We start from the raw sequence: 1,481 nt of genomic DNA, 5'->3' as shown, positions 1-1,481 counted from the left end.
CAACCTAGGAGGGCCGGGGGTGGGAGAAATCAAAATAGAAGAGGGTAAATCCCAGGAAGAAACAATGAAATTGTTCCTAGGAGAGCTTACAATAGGGAGGGCGGGGATGAGAGAGAGAGAGAGCTTGGAGGAGACCTCAAAGTGGATGGCATTCCAAATCTTGTTAAATGACCAAGAGTTGGAGGTCCATCTATAGAGGTTGCGCTCCATTTAAATATGGTTAATAGTCATTCCAAAAGCGAGTTTCCCGACAGTATCACAGATGGACTTCCCAACGAAGGTCATGTTAATCCAAATTCACTCTCTAGAGAGGGTGAGGGAGGCTCTCCTGGAAGGCCAGCAACAGGGTAGGACTCTTCTCCAAATGGATGAGGAAAAAGGGTAGTAAAAAAAGAGATGGATGATATCTTCAGAGCCATTCCAGCAGAGACAGCAAACAGAAGAGACAAGGATGTGGCGATGAATAAGGAAGGGTTGAGTGGGCAGACAATTGGAGAGGGCTTTCCAAATAGTGAAGTTGTGGCGAGGGATGTGGAATAAGAAAGAGATGGTTTTCTAGGATTTGTTTCAGTTTTTAGTTGTCTTGGTTGTTTAGTCAAGTATATTTGTTAAGAGATATTAGGATTAGTCAATAGTTTCTATTTTTCATGTTTACTTGTTTGATAAGAAGTTGTTTTAGGTTAGTTCCTTTTTTTTTTATTTTTTATTTTTTATTTTTTTTTTATTTACCTTCTAATTTTGTAAGCTGAAACTACTCTTATATAGGGAGGAGTGTTGTAATCAATCAAGGGAGATTGAATGAAGCTTATTTGAGATGGCTATAAGCTGTTGGGTGAGAGGCCCTAGCTGAGATGCCTAAACTTGAGGGGTGAGATGCCCAAAACCTAACCTTCTTCTTCCCCCTTCTCAACCTTCCATCAGTTTTTCTTTTCTCTTTCTTATTTTATGTTTTAGCCTTTGTGAGAGAGTGTTTGAGAGTTATTTGAAGATCTTAAGTTCAGCCTACATATTAGTCCTAGTACAGTCAAGGAGATCAGAATCAATTCCAGCCATTGTCAGGGTTTTGGAAACTTGGATCAAAGTCCAAATATTCCAAACCAGTCAACAGTTCGAGCTCATCTTTTGAAGGATACCTATACATCTTACAAGGGATCTTTACTCCAATTTTGAGGATCATCTAAATCTAGGAACCCTAGTTTCTAGAGAGTGGCCCAAAGTTTCCTAATTCTTGTCGACAACATAACTCTCAATTCAATCATTTGAATTGCCTCATCTTTTACGGGTTTGTTTAGCACCACAAGCGGAGCATTTGATCAAAATTTGTGCTCTAGCAGAAACTCCTACAGCCAACCGCAGGCTTCCTCCTATTTCAGCCAGATTCAAACTTTAGTTCTAAATCTGATTTCAGATTTGAATTTGTGGGATCCTAACTGGCGTTGTGTAGTTCCTACCTAGCCTAGAGCATATATCACCCATGCCCA

The 1,481-nt window shown here is 40.0% G+C and overlaps 1 protein-coding gene across 1 annotated transcript in view; it reads left to right on the top strand.

Moving 5' to 3' along the window:
• The window catches only part of LOC122088226 (alpha-mannosidase I MNS4), a 29,720-nt gene that overhangs the window by 26,442 nt on the left and 1,797 nt on the right, over positions 1 to 1,481 (top strand). The gene's annotated exons all lie outside the window — the stretch shown is intronic.

This window comes from Macadamia integrifolia, chromosome 9 (genome assembly GCF_013358625.1).
Source record: "Macadamia integrifolia cultivar HAES 741 chromosome 9, SCU_Mint_v3, whole genome shotgun sequence".
Classification (NCBI taxonomy): Eukaryota; Viridiplantae; Streptophyta; class Magnoliopsida; order Proteales; family Proteaceae; genus Macadamia; species Macadamia integrifolia.
The sequence above is the reverse complement of the archived record's forward strand: the minus strand, read 5'-3'. Positions and strand labels throughout refer to the sequence as shown.